The sequence below is a fragment of the Saimiri boliviensis genome, chromosome 9 (genome assembly GCF_048565385.1).
Source record: "Saimiri boliviensis isolate mSaiBol1 chromosome 9, mSaiBol1.pri, whole genome shotgun sequence".
Taxonomy (NCBI): domain Eukaryota; kingdom Metazoa; phylum Chordata; class Mammalia; order Primates; family Cebidae; genus Saimiri; species Saimiri boliviensis.
In genome coordinates this window covers 84,114,379-84,137,724 of record NC_133457.1, presented here as the reverse complement: position 1 = coordinate 84,137,724, position 23,346 = coordinate 84,114,379, and the positions used below count along the sequence as shown (strand labels likewise).

Sequence of the window (23,346 nt, the reverse complement as noted above, 5' to 3'; positions counted from 1 at the left end):
TGATATATGTAATATCATTTCAGTTGCTCAAAAATGAAATACCTAAGTATAAATGTAGCAATATATATGGCACTCATTTTCTGTAGACGCCAAAATACTGATTAAATACATCAAATAAATTATAAAATGGTGATTCTTACAATGCACTGGGTAAATCAACACAGTAAAGATGCCAGTTATCTCCAAACTGGTATACATCTTTAACACAATTAATATAAAAATCCAAGTAAAAATTTGTGTAGATACAGAGAATTCTAATATCCTGATGTAAAGATAAAATAACTAGAAATAGCTTAAACATTTTTAAAAAAGAAAAATATAGTACAAGGAGTCAGTTTTCCTGATTTCAGAACATATACACACACAGACACACACACACACACATACACACTCTAATCAACACTGTGTAGTATTGGTAAAGGGACAGACAGATATGCCAATGGAACAGAACAGAGAACCCAAAATAGAACCATACAAGCATGTTTAATTGATTTTTTGACAAAATACAAAAATTTTTCAATGGAAGAAAAATAACCTTGTAAACAAGTGGTGATAGTGTAAATGCACACAAATAGGCAGAAAAAATAAACAAGCATGACCCTTGAAAACCCACACAAGACAAGGATGTCATCTCTCACCACTCATAGTCAACATAGCATTGGAAGTTCGGATCAAGGCAATCAGACAAGAGAGAGAAATAAAGGATATCCACATAGGAAGAGAGAAAGTCAAACTCTCCCTGTTTTAATGACATAATCCTATATCTAGAAGATTCCATCATCTTAGCCCAAAAGATTCTTAAGCCAATAAACAACCATTTGCATTCTTCAATGCAAAGCCTCAGGATACAAAATTAATGTGCAAAAATCACTAACACATCTTCCTTTTTTTTTTTTTTTTTTTTTTTTTTGAGATGAAGTCTCATTCTGTCCCCCAGGCCAGAGTGCAATGATGCAATCTCGGCTCACTGCAACCTCCACCTCCTAGGTTCAAGTGATTCTCCTGCCTCAGCCTCCCGAGTAGCTGGGATTACAGGCACGTGTGACCATGCTCAGCTAATTTTTTTGTACTTTTAGTAGAGACGGGGTTTCACCATGTTAGCCAGGATGGTTTTGATCTCCTGATCTTGTGATCTGCCTGCTTTGGCCTCCCAAAGTGCTGGGATTACAGGCGTGAGCCACCGCGTCTGGCCAAAAATCACTAACATTTCTATATGCCAACAACAGGCCAACTGAGAGCCAAATCTTGAGTAAACTTCTATTCACAATTACCACAAAAAAAAAAAAAAAATACAATACCTAGGAATATAGCTAACAAAAGAGGAAAAAGATCTACACAAGGGCCGGGCACAGTGGCTCAAGCCTGCAATCCCAGCACTTTGGGAGGCCGAGGCGGGTGGATCACGAGGTCAAGAGATCAAGACCTTCCTGCAACAAGGTGAAACCCCGTCTCTATTCAAAATACAAAAAAATTAGCTGGGCATGGTGGCACGTACCTGTAATCCCAGCTACTCGGGAGGCTGAGGCAGGAGAATTGCCCGAACCCAGGAGGCGGAGGTTGCGGTGAGCTGAGATCGCGCCATTGCATTCCAGCCTGGGTAACAAGAGTGAAACTCCGTCTCAAAAAAAAAAAAAAAAAATCTACACAAGAAGAAGTACAAACCACTGCTCAAATATATCAGAGATGAAACAAACAAATGGAAAAACATTCCATGCTCATGGATAGGGAGAATCAATATCATTAAAATGTCCATACTGCTCAAAGCAATTTATAGATTCAATGCTATTCCCATTAAACTACCTTTTGCATTCTTTACAGAACTAGAAAAAACTATTTTAAAATGTATATGGAACCAAAAAGCAGCCTAGATAGCCAAGGCAATCCTAAACAAAAAGAAAAACACTGAAGGCATCATTCTACCCCACTTTAAACTATGCTGCATGGCTAAAGTAACCAAAACAGCATGGTACTACTACAAGAACACACACAGACCAATGGAAGAGAATAGAGAAACAGAAATCAGAGGGAATATCTACAACCATCTGATCTTTGAAAAACCAGACAAAAACAAGCAATAGAGAAAGGATTATCTATTCAATAAATGGTGTTCAGATAAATGGCTAGCCATATGCAGAAGATTGAAAGTAGACCCTTCCCTTACAACATATACCAACATTAACTCAAGATAGATTAAAGACTTAAATGTAAAACTCCAAATTATAAAATCCTTGGAAGACAACCTAGGTAATATCATTCAGGAGGACATAGGTATGAATAAAGAGTTCATGAGGAAGACACCAAAAGTAATTGGAACAAAAGTGAAAATTGACAAGTTGGATATAATTAAACTAAAGAGCTTCTGCACAGTAAAAGAAACTTTCAAAAGAGTAAACAGAAAACCTCCAGAATGGAAGGAAATTTTTCCTAACTATGTATCTTGAAAAGGTCTAATATCCAGCATCTATCAGGAACATAAAGAAAGTTACAAGAAAAAAATTTAAAACATGGGCAGGCCATAAACAGACACTTCTCAAAAGAAGACATACATGTGGCCAACAATCATGAAGAAAAGCTCAACATCACTAATCACTAGAGAAATGCAAGTCAAAATCATAATTAGACACTATCTCACACCAGTCAGAATGTCTATTATTAAAAAGTCAAAAATAACAGATGCTAGTATGGTTGTAAAGAAAAAGGAATGCTTAGAAACTGTTGGTGAAAGTGTAAATTAGTTCAACCATTGTAGAAGGCAGTATGGTGATTCCTCAACAACTGAAAGACAGAAATATCATTTGACCTAGCATTCCCATTACTGGGTATATACCCAAAGGAATATAAACCATTCTATTATAAAGACACATGCACACATATGTTCATTGCAGCGCTGTTCACAACAACAAAGACATGGAATTAATCTAAATGTCCATAAATTACGGACTGGATAAAGAAAATATGGTACATGTATACCATGGAATACTATGCAACCATAAAAAAGAATGACAGCATGTCCTTTGCAGCAACATGGATGGAGCTGAAGGCCAAACCAAATCCCACATTTTCTTACTTACAAGTGGGAGCTAAATGATGAGAACACATGGACACCCAGAGAGGAACAATACACTCTGGGTCCTATCAGAGGGTAGAGGGTAGGAAGACAGAGAGAATCAGGAAAAATAACTTATGGGTACTAGGCTTAACACTTGAGTGATTAAATAATCTGCATAACAAACCCCATGACACAATTTTACCTGTGTAACAAACCTGCACATGTACCCTTGAATTTACAATAAAAGTTTAAAACAAAAAATAAATTAAAAATTTACAAAACAAAAAAGAACCAATGAAAAAATTTAAAAACCTGGCACATATTTCACATTATGTACAAAAAGTAACTGAAAGCATGTCATAAGTTTAAATGTAAAACATAAAACTGTAAAACTTTTAGAAAAAAATAAAATAAAATCTTCCCAATCCAGAACTAGGCAAAGAGTTCTTAATAAATAACATCACAAGCATAATCAATAAAAGGAAAACTTGACAAATTGGACTTTATCAAAACTAAAAACTGTTGATCTGTGAAAGACTATTAAGATAAAAAAGACAAGCTATATATTATTAGAAGAAAATATTTGAAATTCACATATCTGGCAAAGGACTTTTATCTAAAATATATAAAAAAACTCATAAAACGCAGCAGACAAAAAGATAATGGGGAAAACACATAAAGAGATAGTTCACTGAGGAAAATCTGTAGATGGCAAATAAGTACATATAAAGATGGTCAATATATTAGCCATTGGGGAAATACAAAATAAAGCCACAATAAAATATTGCCACACACTATCAGAATGATTTTTTGTTTTGTTTTTTTGTTTGTTTGTTTAAGTAACACCACCACATGCTGGTGAAGATGTGCAGAAACTGGATCACTCTTACATTGCTTATGGGTATATAAAATGGTACAACCACACTGGAAAACAGTTGTCGAAGCCTTTAAAAAATAAATATGCAACTACCATATAACCCAGCAATTCCTCTCCTGGACATTTATTCCACAGAAATGAAAATGTGTTTATACAAAAACCTTAAAGTGAATGTTTATAGCAGCTTTATTCATAGAAGCCAAAACACAGAAACAGCTCAGAAGTCCTCCAATGGGTGAATGGTGAAACTAACTGTGCTATATCTGTGTAATGATTATTACTCTCTAATAAAAAGGAGAAGACTACAGATGCACATGGCAACCTAAATGAATCTCCAGAGAATTATAGAGTGAAAAAAAAAAAAAAGCCAATCCCAAAAGTTGCATCCAGTGTGATTCTATTTATTTGACATAGCTGAAATCACAAAATTCTAGAGATGGAAAACAGAATAACCATTGCCCAGAGTTAAGGGAGTGGTGAGACTGGAGGGAAGTGGGTGTGGCTATGTAAGGGCAAACAGGAGGGAGCCTTGAGTGATAAAAATACTCTGTATCTAAACTGTATCAATGTCAATATCTTGTTATTTCTCACAAGATGCTGTAAAATACAACTTCATTGTAAGATACACATGCATCTACACTAATCTCAGAGTAAAAGCTTTAATTTTTTTGAGTCAAAGTTAGGCTTGTTGGTCATAACTGGTCTTAGAAATGTACGAGCTCAGTTCTACCACACACTGTTGGGGGAAGATGTGCCTCTGTAAGCTTAGTTGGCACATGAAACAGATGTTCCACCATCTGCACAGAGACCATCCTTCAGGCTGCCTACACTTAGGTGTTTCTTCCAGACCCAGAAGGTTCTAAATCAAGACTACATTTTGATCTTTCACTCACCCTAAATGTACATACAAATTTTAAGTCATGTATACATACATACAAGTGCTAAATAATCATAATTCATATACTCCACTCAAATAAAGTTTTAAATCAGGAGTATGACACTGCCAAACACTGAGTGACTATAGCAGCACATATGCCACAACAGATGGCTTACCCCCAAGTTCTTCTGCCTAGTAAACCTATTAGTAAGCATGTTTCAAAGAAGTATTATGGAATTGAGACAAAAAGAAAGCAGGTTTTGTTGGCTAATGAGATCACAAAGAATTAAGAAATAGCATTCCAAAAAGGTACATCTGAGGTCCAGTATTACAGCATCTAGATCCAAGGATTAAGAGTTCTTTCTGGACATTCTGTTACTTTGTTTTGGTTTGGTTTGGTTTGGTTTGGTTTGGTTTGGTTTGGTTTGGTTTGGTTTGGTTTGGTTTGGTTTGATGAGGGATAAAGAAGGCCACAAATGCTTTTGAGAATCCAGGGAAAGTTCTGGACCCACTTCCACCCTCCAAAAAATACACACATACACATTTTTCAACTGATCAAAACTATATAATCACTGCTGGAACCACTTTCTCTGACCTGTTTTAAAGAAGTGCTCATTCAAGATGTGATAATATCCAAATGATCAGATAACAAATATCAAACACATCTCAAAAATCCTTGAGCTGGTGATTGCCATATTTGTTGCCAGGATTTTTGGAGACTGTTATTAATTATAAACATCTCCATGTTATTGCATTGTTTTCTTCCCATATTCAAAACGCTGATCTTCCTTACCTGTTCAGATCCACTGAACATGTAGACTTAGTACATGATGTCTTGTCAACACCATGTATTAATCAGCTATTGCCACAATAATGGTATATAATCAACCATCTCAAAACTGGGTGTCTTACAACAATTAGCATTTCCCAAGACCAGATCTGTATCTGGGCTGACCTTGGCTGGGCTCAGCCAGGTAGTTCAGCTTTAAGCTGAACATCAGGTTGACTTGGCATGGCTTGGATTTGGGGATGATCCAAGTGCCTCTTGTATCCTTGGGCCAAAGGCTGCTTAGAGAAAGTTCTAACAGTAAATGGCAGAGACGTAAAAGGCAAACCAAGCTACACAGACCCAGTTAAAGCTTCCATTTGCATCACATCTATTAACATTGCATTGACCAAAGCCAAGTCATATGACTGAACCCAGCATCAACAAAGTGGCCAAAAATGCCCAGAGTACGATAGGAGAGTGGGTGTTTGCTGAGTGCTAATATAATATTTGACAAATCGCGAACAATTTTCTAATATTTTCTAAGGCTCTAGTGATGCCAGATACTCTAGTGAAATTTCACCATACTCACATGACTAAAACAAGAGATCAAAAAATACAGTTACAGCTGGGAACATTTTGTATAACTCAGCTATGTTTTTTTCTTGTTTTTTTTTTTTGTTTGTTTGTTTTTTTTTTGAGACGGAGTTTCACTCTTGTTACCCAGGCTGGAGTGCAACGGCGCGATCTCGGCTCACCGCAACCTCCGCCTCCTGGATTCAGTCAATTCTCCTGCCTCAGCCTCCTGAGTAGCTGGGATTACAGGCATGCGCTACCATGCCCAGCTAATTTTTTGTATTTTTAGTAGAGACAGGATTTCACCATGTTGACCAAAATGGTCTCGATCTATTGACCTCGTGATCCACCTGCCTCAGCCTCCCAAAGTGCTGGGATTACAGGATTGAGCCACCGCACACGGCCTAACTCAGCTATGTTTTAGAGCAGGGCTTCTTAACCTTGGCACCATTAACATTTAGGAATGCATACCTTGTTTCTGGGAGTAAAGTGGTGGATGGGCTGGCTTTCTGGTTCATTGAAGAATAGCCACATTCCTGGCGTCTACCTACTAAATGCCAATAATGCTCTCAAGTGATACTAACCAAAAATGTCTTTAGGCACTGCCAGATGATCCCTGGGGGTCAAAATTGTCAGTGTTTGAGAACCACGATTTAAGAAAAATAGTCAACATCCAATATAAAATAAATATTGTCAATTGCCAAATAGAAAACATCAGTAATAAAATATATATTTTTATATCAGTATAAATAAATTTGCATTCAAATAAAACTTGATTGGGTATTTTTATATGGTAAGCATTGGCAAATCCTTCTTAAATCCTTATTAACTACTATGCCAGGTAGGTAGCATTATTTCATGCTACTAATGCTGAAAATAAGCTATAGCTAAGTGAATTGTTCAAAGCCACAAAGATAAAAAGAGTAAAACTCGGATTTGAAATTTGACGTCTTCAACTTAAAATCCGCTTTGAGTAATAACACATACTCTTACAGCATTTATAAAGACTCCTGATTATTATAATCATTTCCACTCTGCTTTATTGGGTATCCCTTTGCTATAAAATTATGTGACAACTGAAGAGTTCATAGAAAATAAGCCGACGTTTTATGTAATATTTTAATTGAGTGTTCTTTATTACTAACATCACAAATACTAAATGATAAATTTATAAAGTCTTCAGCCACTAAGAATAGCAGTTATATCATATGTACGTCATAAAAAGTACTTGTTTTCTTATAAACTAAACTCACAATCATCATCATTAAAAGCATAATTTTAAAAATATTGGAAATAGTGCCTCTTTACCTTTTTTAGTAGATTTATAGAAAGCATCTCAAAATCAAAACTTTTATCCATGTGATTCTCATTGTTTGGAACATAACCTACAACCTGAGGAGCTGTAAAACTATCTTTGGTGTCTAAATTTTTGCCACAACCCATTTTGAATTCATACAACTCACTTCAAATCCATAAGTGGATTATTGAATAATCCTTCACAGTATACTCTTGGTCAGACAACTTCTTACTGCTTCAACAACTCCTTCAACAACAAGATTAGTTGAGGGCACAATCTTCTTTTTCCTAGACAATTACAGTAGACCTAACTAATCTCCTTCCACCTTTGCCTGCTACAGACTATTCTCTGTGCAGCAGCCAGAGTGAGCTTTTGTAAATATAAATCAGGAAGCGTTAATCACACTCCTACTTAAAGCATTCCAATGGGTTTCCTTCACATTTAGAATAAAACTCAAATTCCTTTCCAAAGTTTGCAAGACCTAATAAGGTGGTGGCCAGTCACATTTCTGCACTCACTCACAGCTTTTTCCCCCTTCATTCAGTGTTCTGCAGCCATTCTGACCCTGCTATTCCTCAGGCACATCAAGCAAACTCCCAACTCAGGGCCTCTGTTCTTGCCATTTCACTGGCCATTCATCTGGTATGCTCTTTCCAAGATCTGTTTTCAGGTTCTGCTCAATATTCTCACTTTACCTTGTTTCCTCTGCAAAGCCTTTTCTTACCAACCTTTGTGAGAAAGCATCACTCAAGAGTCTACCCACCCTCCAGTTTTGTTCTTTTATAGCACCTCTTACTAACTGACATCATGTTGCACAGGTTTTCTGCTCTTTTATTTATCAACTGCCTTTCCTATTAAAAGGTAAGCCTTACATAGGCAGGAACTATGTTTTTTTTAATTATTCTATCTCCAGGACCTAAAAGCATACCTGGTATGTTGTAGGTCTTCAATAAGTATTTGGCGAGTAAATGATGAATGAAAGCTAAATATTTGCTGAGACTCATACTATTTTGAAATTGAGTTAAGGTTTTCTTAAGTGACTCCACCCTCTACCATTACCATCCCCCACACACCTATAGATTCCAGAACCCTTCCCAAGACTTCTGACATTCTCCAATGCTATATGTTTTCAGGACATCTTTAGTTCTGACTGCCTGATTTCTTAGTTTATGAATTATCTTGTCATTCTCTCCATCCCATCTTTGGCTCACAAAAAAAAAAAAAAAAAAAAAAAAAAAAAAACAACCTTCTCATATAGAGTAACTTGTGTTTTTGGTAAACTTTACCAAAGACTTATAGATAATCTAAGGTAGGTTGATACAGAGATGTTGTAAAGAAAATCTTTATTAGAGTAAACATGTAACATTCTTCTTCTTATGAAGACTTCAGTCTCCACCTTATAGAAGACATCACTCATGGGTTCTCCTAAACCCACAGCAAGCTCCTGGCCCCCATTTTACCCCACCCCTGATACCTCTCCAGAGTTAAAACGAATTTCTCTCTTTGTCTCACACTGAGCAATTCAGTCTTCTCTTACTGCTTTTGATCTTTCTGTCATCATGATTAGAGTCTCTCCATTTCAAGAAACTCTTCAAGACATTTTTTCAAAGAAGATTCTTCTCTATAAAACAATTTCTTACGTCAACTGTCAAAATGATAGATCCATTGTTCCTGTGACCATAAGAGACTCTAATATTCCACATGGCCACCAAATATTTCCATCTGAATAAATATTATATCTCACCATTCTTTGTGCTAATATTTTTATATGTCCATATATATACACACCCACACATACACACACATGCACATATAGATGTTATTGTGACTCATAAAAGAAAAATAATCAGAAAGCATCACTCAGCTCACATGAACTCACAGTAAGTATTATTGGTCATGGAGTATTTTGTCAAATAATCGGTTCTAAAAGATCAGTTTTAATCAGACAGATATCTATAAGCTTTTCTGATGTTAAAAATAGTTTTCTCATATTTGAAAGGCTTACTTACTGCCTGTACCGTATCTATTTTCTCAAATAGAACCTGAAAATAAAGAATGGAAAGGGACAAAGGTAGCCATCCTTGTAGATTCTTTTCATGCTTGCCCAGTGTTTTTACCTGTGAAATTTCTACAGGGATGAAGAAAACATAGGAACTGTTTGTTTATCTAAATGATATGGGCATATTCTTAATGATGAAAGTTATATGAAGATCAATATTTAGTGTTTCATCTAAAAATAAGAGTATGTTTGTATTATCATTTGCTTGTGAGACATAAGGTCTTATTTACCTTGCCTATTGCTTGGTAGAACAGGGATACCTATAACTTCAGGAAGCCACAGTCACAGTGGTGGTGCGAGGGCAAATGCTTAATATTTACCTTTCACCAGGATTGCTCCATCAGGATTGTCACCCAGGCCATCCTTCATTCTTTGCTCCATTTTAATCAGGTGAGGGCCTCTCACTGTTTTGCTGTTGCATCTGTCATACTGTGTTGGATCTTAGGAAGAGCTGACTGACAGCTATTCCCACATCGTCCAAAATACTTTCCAGTATCTCCCATGTTCTGAAATATTCAATTGAGATATATCACTCATTACTTGCCAGCAAATTCAATTGTCCAATAAGCATCTTAGATCCCAAGGCCAAGCATGCCAAACCAGTAAAATCTCCCTGCCTTCTAGGATGACACAGTATCCCTATTAAGTAAAAGAGGCTAAGACCAATTCTCAATACCTGAATTCAATAGTCTTAAACCTCTGGATTGCAGCTGCAGGCACTGACTCTGAACAACTTCACTCACGGCTTAGGTTCACCCATGAAGAAAAGGGCCACTGACTGGTTGTTCCTTATGACTATACCTGACACTTTTCAGGTTGGCAAATGCAGTTCCCCTGAGCTGTTAACCCCCTTTGGATCAACAGCCTTTCTTTTTCCACCTCAGTTGAACAAAATCTGAGCCCAGCATGCAGGTGGTCAACTAGTCATTTCATATTTTCATGCAACTTCTTCCAGGACCCTATGCATACCTCTGGCCCAAGTGTGAAGGAATAATCCTCCTGATGTATGCTTACCAATTAACGACCTTCAGAAAGAAGACACTAAAACAGGAGTAGAAGTTTCAGGGATTTATTAAGGTAAAACCTGTGAAATATAAAGGTGTGAGAGAAAGCCTTCGGACCATCACCATGAAAGGAGAAGGGAATAAAGGAGGATGAGACAGGAAGAGGCTACAACTGTGATGCAAAAAGTCTGAGAAAGTCTCAGTCGCCCCCAGTGGGGAGTTCCAATGCAAAGAATGGCTGTAGAGGAGTCTTTCAACAAATAGTAAAGCCCAGACCTTAGTCCCTCCCCGGCATGTAGACACTGACTGGAGGCAGCGTGGGAACAGTGTATTCTCAGCTCAGAAGCTGCAGCAGATCTTGAAGGTGCTACAGTAGTCATTTGCATTCCTTTCAGCAGATTTTTCAAGTAGAGAAGCTGTACTGGCCCAAGCTTAGAAAGTCAACACCAAGACAAAAGTATGCCAAATTGCAGGGTCTTTATTGCCAGCAGTCACGGAGGATTCGCGTCTCTCCAACCCGTGGTCCCAAAAGGAGGGTGTCAAGACCTTTTATACCCATAAAACCACCTTGGGAGTGAGGGTGAGGGGCAGGAGAAGGGGTGAGGGGTTTCAGATATTCTGAGGGGTAGTGGATTCTGTAAATCACCTCCTGGACGGAGATGAGGGTGAGGGGCTCTGGACATTCCAGTGAATTCCTGGGCTAAGATGAGGGTGAGGGGCTCTGGACACTCCGAGGGCCAGGGACTTTTGGCATTCTGATTGTTACTTAAGTGGTTCACAAAAGTCAAGATTAGTATTTGTTTACACATTGTCTGGGTAGGGTGGAAATTACAGCCCTTAATTACTCATTCACATTTGGATTACAGAGAGCAGTTTCAACAGAAAGCCGAGGTATGGTTGAGGTATGCTGTTTTATGGGGCTTTTATCATGTCACAGAGATATCTGAGCAATGCACATTCATTGTACATTGGTGCTATAGTGCTACAGGCAACATAGAACTCTACAATCTTCGTTGTGGCCTAATTCCTAGGTAGGCGATAATTGTGCTGATGATTTAATATAGAATCTGTCAGACACCAAGGCCAAGTAGTCAACAAGATACCTCATGCCTCAAAGATCCAGCAAATAAACCTAAATTCTAGGCCTGTCTTAACCAACATAAGCACTTACTTATATTTTGGCCAGGTAGGGAACATCTTAGCCTGGACCAATGCACCACCTGCATACGCATCAGCACCAGTGGGGAGTTGGAACATTCGGTGCCCCATATATGGAAGCAGGAAAAAGGATTGTCTAGAGCTCTCAGCAACCTGGAACCTGTACTCTGGGCTGGTGCTGGACTTTCTGAGCATCTCTGTTGGGAGAGGGTCTCAAGCGTTATTCATGTCTCCCATTTTCTTATTTATACCATAACCATAGTCCATTATCTCCTATAGCAATACTAGAGACTAGCCTCATGATCTTACATATTAAAATGATATGAGTTCCTGACTGAGAGGGTAATGATGCAAAGCATCCATCCCTTGTGATAAGAGGTGAGCTGAGATATAAAGTTTAATTCTATTGATTCCCTGTGGGCTGCCCCCTCAGAAAAGGTAATAACCTCCTGTAAGGCTCCATAATAATTGTCAGCTTTAGGCAATTAATCCTGAAAAGGACTGAGGTAGAATACTTGGTCTTGATGTAGAACAGTTAACTATTGTCACATAGCTTCAGCCACAAGATTTGGACCCTAGCCCTGTGATCATGCCAGGGGAGGGGAGCCATGCAGTTCACCACCCACTGGCTGGAGACCTGATTCCGAAATCTGACAACTGGCCTTTCAGGATTCTTGTCTACTATCACACAGCATAATGGGGGATTACACAGGCACTAACCTCTAATGTCTCTATGAGTTTCCCAATAAGTGTTTTTCCAGATCACCTGCTGTGTTTGTTCTTAGGTCATTCATCCTTGGTTGTTATGCAGCTTCCCTCTGCATATAAATAAACCAGGGTATGGCACACAAGAAATCTACAAAAGTGATAGACCAAAATGGAATAGGAGTAGTGGGTTGATCTGAACAGAGGTAGAAGAAGATATCTCAATGTATATCTGATGTTTGAACAATAAGGATATGCTATTTTTTAAAATGCATAATTAAAAGGAGAAAAGGCTAAATCAATAACTGCTGGGAAACAACTATTAAAATAAATAATTTAAATAAACGTCATACCATTTTCTGCTCCAAATTTCTTAGCATGGATTTGAAAATGACATCAACATCCATAAAAATAAAACATACCATGTGCAACAGGACAATCATCCCAACAATAAAAGAGCATCACAATGGGGAAGGAGTGGTGTGTATGTTTTCTTAAATAACATATTAGGATGCAATTTTCACTGAATCTAAGAAAGTTTTTAAACTCAGAGAGAAAAATTAACTGAAAGTAAGAAAAATTTCTACTAAGGGTGGCAGAAACCTAAACATCACACAGGTGGCTCCCCTATTGGATGTTAAGAAGCTGCAATTTACATTCTACCTCCTAGCTCTTTACAGCCTAGTTGGAGAGACAGACAACTAACAGGGTAAGTAAAATGCAGCAGGATATACATGAAAAACAATTCCTGATAGATTGCTGATATATATGTGAAAGGAAAAACAAAAAAAATCGAGAAAAAAGACAACCAAAATTATCTTGTCTACTTCCAGCTAAAGAAAGTTTTCTTAAACAGAGCAACAGAGTAATGATCATAGAGGAAACAGATAATAAATTGTATAACATTAAAAATAAGAACTTCCGTTCATCAAAAGACACAATTAAAAGAGTGAGAAAGTAAGCCACATGGTGGGAAACTATATTTTTATTACATGTACCTGACAAATCACTTCTACAAATTAATAAGAATAAAAAAGATGCTCCAATAGATAAATGAGCAAAAGACTTCAACTGTATTTACAAAACAAGACAACTACATAACCAATAAATATTTGTAAAGCACAAAAAGAAAATCATGACCACAGTGCCACACCACTATATAACCACCAGAATGACTTACCACTGGCAATGTCCATTGTTGACAGGAATGGGAAACAATTATAATCTATCCACACTGCCAGAGAAAGTAAATTAGTAAGATCATTTTGGAAATTTTTGGCAGCATATATTAAAGCCAGAATCATGCTTACTCTGCATTTTCCACATATGTACCCAAGAGAAACAAATGTATATTTTCACCAAAAGACAGGGATAAAAGTGTTCAGAGCACCATTATTTGCAAAAAACAAAATCCAGAAACAACCTAAATGTCTAACCATAGTAGAATAAAGGGACACATAGTAATCTACTCATACAATAGAATACTATGCAATCATGAAAAATAAAAGAGCTACAGCTATACACAACATAGAAAAATTTCATAGACATTGTATCGAGTAAGAGAAATCAGACATAAAACTATTTGTAGTGCCCGATTCCATTTATATGAAGTTCTAAAACAGACAAAAGTAACTATAATATTAAAAGTCAAGATTGATGATTATCTTTGGGAAAGAGAAATTGTATTGATTAGAAGAAAGCATTACGAGGTCTTCTGAAGTCCTAGTTATGTTCAGCTTCTTGGCCTGAGTGTTGATCATATGGGTAGATTCACTTCAGAATAAGTAAGCCATGCACTATGAGTTGTGCACTTTTCTGCATGAATGCTATATTTAAATGAGAAAGTTTTAAAGGAAATAAAATGTAATGAGTGCTTCGATAGCGTTTACTGAGGAGACACATGGGAGGAAACCCTGACACTGATTTAGATGATTGGGAAAAAGTTCCTGGATCGCTACACTGAATTCTGGAAGACCGATAGGAGTTAGCTTTGTCAAAGGCAGTAAAGAGTGTTCCAAAACAAAAAGCTGGAGGTGAGGGAGACTGTAGTGCCTTCCAGAAATGGTAGCTATTTCTTCTGGCTGAAACGCAGAGGTTTGAGGTTATGAGACAGGAGTGAGAAGAGAATACATGGAAGGGGTAAGGAAGTTGAGATTATAAAGGGCCTCCTAAGCCTTGTTAGGAAGTCTGGATTTGCTCTTTCAGCAATGAAAAGTTGGTGTTAAATATGGTGAAATATGATTAGGTTTGCATTTAAAGTCATTATTGTATCTATAATAGAGTATTGAGGATAGAGATGAGAGCTTCTGGACAAATCTAAGCTAAAGGAAATAAAATCAGAGAGATATAAAGAAGTGGAGGCTAATCAGGGCATATTTTACAGTAGGCTTTGGTATATGATTGACTATGTGGCATATTCTGTATTTTAGCCCTAGGTAGATAGATGGGTCTAGGACAATTTTCATATTTTAGCTTGTGCCATCTTCTGAGAGGGGATCAGAAAAGGACAAACTGTTTCGATGAAAATATGGGGTTAATGGACCAGCAATAACTGGTACTTCTGTATGTCAACACAACAATGAGATTCTAAACACCTCAAATAGACTCTTATTTTTTATTGCACTTTTCTAAATCTCTTAGCAGCTTTTATAAGTCATTTCATTTCCATCCCTCAATAGGCTCTAACATGGTCATCCAGGCATTATCGTTCCACAGACCAAACTGTCTCCAGCACGCAGATTTGTGCAGCCATTTAAAGCTGGCAAGCCATGATGCAGGGCAGGGAAGTGTGAAGTTGAAGCTCTACCCTTATTCCTTCAGGAACACATTGAGGAACCCCAGGGAAAGCTGCTTTCAACATCATACTTCTCACTTTGTGGCTCTTATCTGTACCACCATAAAGGTCAACCAAAGCAATGCATTTCATCATGTTCTAAAATATGAAAGAAGCATGAGAAGGCTTTATTCTTGTTGCATCTGAGAAGCATCTGTAATCTATAGAAAACTCCAAACAAACCACCAGTCATCTTCCTGGACTGACCCAGCCCTTGTTTTCTCTCCTCTCTAGTTGTCTAAGCTAATCTGAGATGATCCTTGCTCTTGCTTGTGAAACTGTGCTAATTTTTATGGCTACTGAGAACCAGTTCATTGACTTTCTGTGAGGTTAGCTGTGTTCAGTCAGGTAGGTGGTGTGGCTATTTGTCCGACAGCATTAAAACAAACTGATAGACAGCTTCATCTCCTTGCCATGGACACCCACATGCAAGGTATTGTCAAACACTGGGGATACTCTGGCATCTCATGCTTGATGTCTCCCATTAACCCACAGATATACATTAAGGTGATGAATTTTATGTCAACTCATTTTATTTATCACCTTTAAGATGGGCTGTTAAAGAACCACAGTGGTCAAATTTCTCATATATCTGCCATGAGCCAAATAGGAAAAGTCCACAAAGACCTGACATTTGAACATTTTCTTTCCAGAGAAGAAAGAGCTATAAATTGCCCATTTCTCCAAGTTCGATACAAAATCAAATTTAAGACTAAACACTTTTCTACTAATAAACAGAAAAAGATATATTAATTGGGAAATGTTAATATCATTGGACTGTTTATTCAGTGGGTAATGGAATGGAATGAGAGAAGAGGTATAATTATGAGTCCTTTTATCCAAAAGAAAATTCAAAACAAATAAGGTTCGAAGACTTAAAATGGAAAATTTAAAGTCTAAGTGCAGACATCAAAGTCTTAGGAAGCATACTATCTATTAACACATCCTCCAAAACAAATAATTCAAGGCTTGCCACAAAAATCCATGTTATTTCTTACATTTCTACTCGTTGTTTAGATAGACATATGGTACATGAGTGAACCTAAGGGAATAGATTTTGTATCATCTGTCATCTATAAACTTATAGTAGAAACAAAATTAGAAGCCTGGAAAGAGTTTAATCTGACTCAGCAATTGATAGGTGGATCACTGCACGGTGTATCAGTGCAGAAGACTCAAGGCAGGACATGGAAATAGACTGTTACAAGAAGCCATTGATCAGAAGGTAGATGTACCCCAGGAAGAGGCATTAGATTCAAAAGAGTAATATAACTATAAGCTTTCATTTGAAGATGCCCAAGCACAGAACGTACCTCTACAACACTGTCTAGCTAGAAAGGACCTGGCTTATTATCTAGCCTCATCCCTTCATTTTTCAGAGGAAGCATCTGAGGAGTAAGATACTGAGAAATGGACTCAAGGTCATATAGCCCTTCAGGGGCTGTGCTATGGATAGAACTCAGGGCATCTTGAGCTTGTATTTGTCAATCTTCCTAGAACCTGTGCCTTATGCATTACAGTCACTGACCCCATAAATCTTTGTTGAATATCATGTGCGATTAAGGCACTGTGCTAGATGCCACGAGAATGATTTAACACTGCCTGTCCTCATTTGGATCAAATAAATCAAGTGGTCTTTACCAACCAGTGTGTGGTCCACTGGGAATTTAACATCACTGAGACCTATTATTCATGGTGTTCCTCTCCAAAGATGACACTTCTCTAAATGCACAGACATGTTTGGGGGAGTGTCCCTTCCATGACACATATCTGTATCTTCTAAGATACAAAGTGGGCAAAGTTTATCTGCACTAGTACCTCCTGTTTGATAAAACTCAATAGACCAGCTCCCTTTTCATTTGGGGAAACAGAGCTACTTCCTAGCAGGCTTCATGAGGTCATGGTCATGATGTTTTAGAGTGTTTATTGCCAAAGAAATTCTTCTGTCCTTAATACTCATAGTTGCCCATATTTATGTAGCAGCATCTCAATCCTTGGGCCATACTGCTTCAGCCTACCTATAAGGAGGACATGAAGAAATGTGTGAAATAAACAAAGGGTAAGACCTGAAAGAGCACAGTAAGCCTATCACCTTGACATTATCACAGCTATTAAATCCTTCTGTTATACTATTAAATATTTAGGAAATCTTGTGATTATATTGTTAAATATGCTTTCAGTTTTTAGCACTACCCTCTCCTTGTAAATGCAATTACCTCTGAAAGTGTTAATACACCAAATTTTTAATTTAGATTATTAGATTTAGCATCTCCTCAATAGCAAGGAGCAGTCAATTAAGGATGAAGGACACCTGTGCCAGGGGTGGAGTAATCACTGTGATGATCTCAAAAGTGTCCAATTCTGTAAAAGTAGGATTTGGATCTCAAGAAGCAGCAAATCTGTGCTGAGAAATTGGTTCTGTGCAGCCTTCTCTGGGGGTGATAATAACTATATCATCATCATCATCATTAAAGCCACTGATACTTATTGGGGGCTTATTATGTTCCAGACATTTAGCTGAGAGCATGACACTATTGAGGCCACAAACAGGTTCCTTCGAGAATCTTAAATCTTCACTTATGACCCCTGCCAGCCTGCCAAAAGATTATGAGCAGATCTTAGCATATACCTCTTTATTTTACCCCTAGACCAGGAGTACTTTTTCTCCTTTATGAAACTACCAAGATAAAATATATTCATTGCAAATATGATTACTCATTTAGCTGGTATGAGGTTATGCCTGGACAAGAAATACTACTTCCCTTGATTATCACAATTGAAGCATGGATCTTAGAGCCAAGCTGCTTAGGCTGGAATTCTGATTGTGTGTCCTCAGCTTCCCCATTTAAAATGTGGTGTAAAAATGCCACCGCATGGCCGGGTGCGGTGGCTCACGCCTGTAAGCCCAGCACTTTGGGAGGCCGAGGCGGGCGGAACACGAGGTCACAAGATGGAAACCATCCTGGCCAACATGGTGAAACCCCATCTCTACCAAAAAATACATAAAATTAGCTGGGTGTAGTGGTGCACACCTGTAGTCCCAGCTACTTGGGAGGCTGAGGCAGGAGAATCACTTGAACAGGGGAGGTGGAGATTGTAGTAAGCCAAACACTGCACTCCAGCCTGGAGAAGGAGTGAGACTCTGTCTCAAAAAAAAAAAAAAAAAAAGCCCTGCATATGGTTTTCATGGCCATTAAACAAGTTAACATACGTAAAGCAGCTAGCACACAGTACCTGCAGCCTAAAAGCTAGTTCTTGTTATTATGTTATCATTATGCCAAAATGTTCACTATGTAGAGTCCCGGCATAATGAAGGATGCAGAGCTGTGGACAGAGAGAATGTCTTTGCTCTCAAGCTTCAAAAGAGATCTTCCCCCTGGTCAATGAGACTTTTCAAGCCAAATGGCTTCAATTGTCTATCAGCCACACCGGGGACCCAGGAACCTCCCTTCAAAGCCTGTCGAGGACCTCTCCAAAATGTACAACATAGCCACTTTCTCTTCAAGGCTTTGCCAGGTTTCAGAAGCATTTCTGGGAGAGCAACTACAGGCTGTCCTCACTATTTTTCCCTGCTCTCATTCCTGAACAAAGAAAAATGCTTTTCTAGTCTAAAGATGGAATCAAAAGATCTGGTCATCTGTATTTTTCTTAACTGCAAATGTTTAATTTTTCCTAGGAGTCTAGGGTTTAGGATACAAAAGCCTGGGAGATCTGCAGCCTATTTCTAGTTTCCAGGCTCTGCCTTAGACATCTCTCCTCTGAAGCAACTGCCACCCGCATAATGGAGAAAAATTCAGTGAAAAAATTAAAAAAGAAAAGTGAGTATCGCCACACATTATTCTACCCTTCTTAAACAAGAGGCTGTTCCTTAAATACGTAATTGTGAATATCAGCAATTTAGCAGAAGGTCAGGTTCCCACTGTTTGTTCAGTCCTGAAAGCCCCTGAACACTGCCCTCTTTTATTCTGTGTCCAGCATTGGACCCTGAAGTCTGTCCAGAAAACAAAACCAGAGTCCGGTGTGTTGCAGGTGCTGAGGGGACACATGTATCCATTTCCATCCCTGTTAAGTGCCTGGTAATTTTCTGCAGACCCAGGAATGCCACTTCTCAAAGTGGCCCCTGACTGCTCAGCCACACTATCCATCCCTCCTGCCACCATCAACAAACAAGGACGGGGAATGATTCCAGCTGTGGTCTGGACTCCTGGTAGGTTTGAATTCTAGGAAGGTCTGAGTGCTGCTGACTCCGACTTTCATGAAAGTCAAGAGACCATTCCCTTGTTTCAGCAAAGAAACAGAGTTCAAGCAAACCTGAAGCCCCACTCTTTATTTCCTGTTGAGACACTCCCTCTATCAGTTATATGTGTGTATGTGTATGTGTGAGTATGTCTCTATCTGTGTGTGTGTGTCTGTGTGTGAGAGAGAGTGTGTTGTGTGTGAGTGAGTGTGCGTGTTACAGGTCTGAGTCTGATGCTGAAGGTTGAAATCCACAGAATACCTAGCTGCTGGGGAAGGAGGATGGCTGGAAGGTGAGGAAGGAAAATAACAAACTGGAACTCACAAACGTGAGCTGAAGACCACAGAAATGGACTGAAACTGATCTCAGTTCTCGTTATTTCTGACCTTGGTGGTATGGTGGCCTATGGTGGCTTACAGATCCCCAGGCCATTGCCATGGACTTTATACACACACCTGGCCCCTGAGTCAGAGCAGCTGCAGCAGGACCATGGAAGACGCCAGTCACAGGCTTGGTTCCTTTCTCACAAGGATGAGGTGAGTGAGCAGCTCAGTGACAATGTGCAAAAGCCACAAAACAACTGCTGCCTCTCTTCCAGGCTTTGGATCTCACCCAGGAATTTCCGACAGCACATCCTCACTGGAGCCATACAGAAAAAGAGATTCTGAGAGATGCCGTTGAACCTGGCCATGGTGACACAGTGCAAAACCCCATTAGGCTGCAGTCATGGGATACAAGACTGCTCTTCTGAAGGCTAAAGCCAAGGCAGATTCAGAAAGAAAACACTAAGTGTGTGTGTGGGTGTGTGTGGAGGGGATGCAAGTGAATAAGCAGGGCCATGGCAAGCAGGGTGCTTGGAAACAGGCATTCCCAGTTCTGTGGATTTCACAGCATCATCTCTGTTCTCCACAAGAACGCTGCATGGATGAGGCAGGACTACACCCATTCTTCTGATAAAGACTCTCCCAGAGCAGGCAAACACCTGCTAACAAAACTACTGGTTGTTACTGTTTGAATCCACATCACTCTGATTTCATATTCAAGATCATCTATATATGATATAATCATTTATCTATCATTTATCTATCATTTATATATTATATATAATATATAAATGTGAGGACATTGGAGGTCTTGGCCTAAGACTCTTCAAGAGGCCAGGACCTCCTATTTTATAAGCCTTTAGTTTATTCTGAAGTTGGCTGCCACCTGAAGGCTACAACTTAGCCAGTTGTCTAAGGAGTATGATGGCTGCATCACTCAGAGTCCTGGCAGGACATAGATACTCACAGTAGCAATGGAAGATTTTAATAAAAGGACTGTTTTCAAAGGTAGGGCCAAGTTGAAGGGAGCCAGCCAGGATCAGTGGAGTTCCCAGGCTTAGCATCTCTGAGAAGCCACTGGAGAGGCTAGGGTAAAAGGGAGCATTGACAGACATAGGGGAGAGCTACATCTATGGGAGAAAGGCTGCTCTGCTGTGGCTGAAGTTGTGGCTGGAGCCTCTCTCTATCTACCCAATGATCTCCTCCCAGTCCCTCACTCTAGTGAACCCAGAAACTAGAGAGCAAGAGTGCCCAGCATATGTTATCTGTCAAGGTCAGCTTCCTAAGACAAAGTAAGGACAGACAATGGATCTGACGGGACAAAGGAAACTCACGGGTCTCCTCAAATTGGTTAATTCTTTCTTAGGAATCATCGGATATAAATAAATGAAAGGTACATGGTGGCTGGAGCAGCAAAGCTGCAGAAATATGTGAAGCTGTCACAGCAGCAAAGAGCAGGAGGTAAGGAAATAGTCCTGTTTGCTATAACCACCCCCATCGCCAGCAGTAATGCAACATACCTTACAATGCAGAAAAAAGGCTAGGGCCATACCTAAATTTTAGGTAGAAATTGATGATGGATGTTTCCTGCAAGCTGACATAAACCTTATTGCTCTTTTGCTCTAAAGCTGCAGAAGCCACAGGGCAATTGCAGAATAAAAACAAGTTTTAGGCTCTTGAGTCATCTGCCAATCTCCTGGCAGATATCTTTACATCTCAGAGCTGCCCCAAAGCAGTAGCATTATTTTTTATGTATGTACATATAAAGAGGCATAAAAATAACACAAACATAAAAATAGTGCCATGGCCCATCAGCATGTGGCTCATCTTTGGGGTTATTCTAACCATGCTGTTCATCCGCATTGACTCATGCTTCAGAGAGAATATCTGAAAAAAAAGTGGGCAGAATAGCCTGAGATCCTTAGAATTTATACAGTGGTTGAGACCTGCTCAGAAAATAAGCCATTTCCCTCAAATAAATTAAGTGTTGTGAAAGAGAAAGAAAATAATCCTTCCAGACCCATGAAAGGCAAATGGGGGTGATAGAAGAGAAGAAAACAAAACAGAAAAGCACATCAGGGGCTAATATGTATGTGTGTGTGTGTGTGTGTGTGTGTGTGTGTGTGTGTGTACACATATACATACACACACACACACACACACACAGACACTTACATAGAGGACAATGAGGAGAGACAGAGGAAGAGATATAGTATGATAAATGCTAAGAAATAAAGAGGAAGTACAGTAGTGCTGGGGTACCTTATAGAGATCCCCAACTCTGCCTTAGAGAAATATATTTCTCCAAGTTGGGGGAATATATATACATACATACATATATATATATATATATATATATATATATATATATATATATTCGGGAATATATATATGTTCCTGAAGCATAATAGGCTGAAACATATATATATATAAGCCTGGAACATAACAGGTTTTCAATAAATATTTGCTGAATTTTTCATTGCTGTTGTTATATACATTAAGTATAAAATAGAATGCTAAACTGAAAATTCTCAGGTGTCAAACTCTCAGTGTGGGAAGAGCCTGCGGCCTGCAGTCCCTGAACAGGAATCCAGGTAGAGGTGGCCTGGTAAGGTTTGCCCAGCACTTCCCTAGAGACAGCTGATGGAAACAAATGGTGACCTTTCCCCAAAAACATAGCCATATGAGATGACTAGTGCTAGGCCCCTGCCACAGAGCAGGGCCCATCCAGGCCAGAGCTATGTCCCACTGTAATGACAGTGCTTTGCTCCTGGAAGAATATGAAAGCCTTTGCCACCTTGATTTCACCCTGTGACACTGATAACTCTGAGCTGCAGGTGCTCAATGTTTGGCCAAAATAACTATGCCACTTTTCTTATTTATTTCTCTTTCTGTCTCCTACGCAAACCCTTTTACCTCTATGGAAATCAGGCCTAGACTGAGAGAATAAGGGAAGACTGACTTTTCATTCTACATCCATCCTTTTTTCTAAGTTGTCTTAAAACTTTTTCCTGTGGATTGTATAACATTTCCAATTAAAAAATGAGTTGAAAAGACCCAAAATCTACATGTTGCTTTCCACCAGTCTTCCTACCAATATTATTAGTAAGAGATAGACCCAAGCACTACTTGTAGCCAGCTGGGAAGATCTGCTTTGATTCCAGCCTCCGACTCAATCCCATTTCTGCTACAAAGTAGGGCAACGAGCTATAGCAGCAGGACTGGCCTCCTTTGCTACATTTATTCCAGTGCTGCACGACTGTGAGGTTCTTTAACTGCCGAAGGCCTAGTGCACAGGACACAGCTCTGTGTGGTCCCCCTGCAGGGTTATTCTCTGACCCTCTGTCAGAAGCTGGGTATGAGGAATGGATATGAAAGGCCAAACTTATTTTGGCCTGTGCTTTCAACACCTGTGTAGTAATCATCTTACCCAATATATTGATTAGACAGAATCAAAAGGATAATTATAATAAAAGATAACCCATTCTTTCATCAGATCCAGAATTCTCACAATTTTCTATTTCAATCGACACTTGTTCCTCTATAAGACCTTGTGCAAGCTTGTTTTATATGAATATTTTTAAT

At 38.9% G+C, this 23,346-nt stretch overlaps 1 protein-coding gene across 6 annotated transcripts in view; it reads right to left on the bottom strand.

Annotated features, from left to right (window-relative positions):
• Positions 1 to 23,346, bottom strand: part of LOC120367937 (uncharacterized) — a 769,718-nt gene that overhangs the window by 479,755 nt on the left and 266,617 nt on the right. For 4 of the 6 annotated variants that reach the window (XR_012519294.1, XR_012519295.1, XR_012519297.1 and 1 more), the window contains one exon: positions 9,822 to 10,007. The exons of the other annotated variants lie outside the window; for them this stretch is intronic. The gene's annotated coding sequence lies outside the window, so the exon portion shown is untranslated. The remainder of the gene's footprint in view (positions 1 to 9,821; positions 10,008 to 23,346) is intronic. 6 annotated transcript variants of the gene reach the window in all.